This window comes from Atta colombica, unplaced genomic scaffold (assembly GCF_001594045.1).
Source record: "Atta colombica isolate Treedump-2 unplaced genomic scaffold, Acol1.0 scaffold125, whole genome shotgun sequence".
Taxonomy (NCBI): Eukaryota; Metazoa; Arthropoda; class Insecta; order Hymenoptera; family Formicidae; genus Atta; species Atta colombica.
In genome coordinates, this window is record NW_017259212.1 from 2,727 (window position 1) to 3,325 (window position 599).

Consider the following 599-nt stretch of genomic DNA (forward strand, 5'->3'; position numbering starts at 1 on the left):
AGAGAGAGAGAGATCATAATCTAAATTATATTAGATTGTGCTTAATATCTATTTTTCTGCCTTAACATATGATCGCATTTATTACATTATTGACCTAAGGTCAGTTGGGTCAACAGATATTTATATTTTTTTTCAAAGAATTTTTCGAGTATTGTGCGTCACGAAAAAGGGGAATTTTGCATCAATTAAGGGAATGTATGAGTTTCTCTACTGGAATTTCTAGGAAAACAACGTCGAGTCTCAGAATCAATGTATGGGTGGGAAATGCCGGTTCTCCAAGTCTTGGAGTAATGACAGAAGGAAAGTGGGGAGAATTCATGATAAATGTGCTTGGAGTAGGGATTTCTTGATGCAGAGGAAACCACGATCTTAACTTAGAATCAAAGTATTCGAGCATTGTTGCTCCAAGTGGAAGGTGCTTTGTTCATTGTGTTTTGGTCATTGCGTTTCCTTCTATAGTGAGTACATCAAATTTGATCATGATATAAACTTGTTTCGCTCGAGTTTTCTGAATGTTCAATAATAAAGTTGTTTGAAAGACAGAGAGAGAGAGAGAGAGAGAGAGAGAGAGAGAGAGAGAGAGAGAGAGAGAGAGAGAG

General features: G+C 36.7%; 1 protein-coding gene across 2 annotated transcripts in view; it reads left to right on the top strand.

The window, feature by feature from the left end:
• Window positions 1–363: 363 nt before the first annotated feature.
• LOC108694875 (serine protease 44-like) overlaps window positions 364–599 on the top strand; it is a 10,124-nt gene continuing 9,888 nt past the window's right edge. For both annotated transcript variants that reach the window (XM_018204565.1, XM_018204566.1), the window contains exon 1: window positions 364–458. The gene's annotated coding sequence lies outside the window, so the exon portion shown is untranslated. The remainder of the gene's footprint in view (window positions 459–599) is intronic.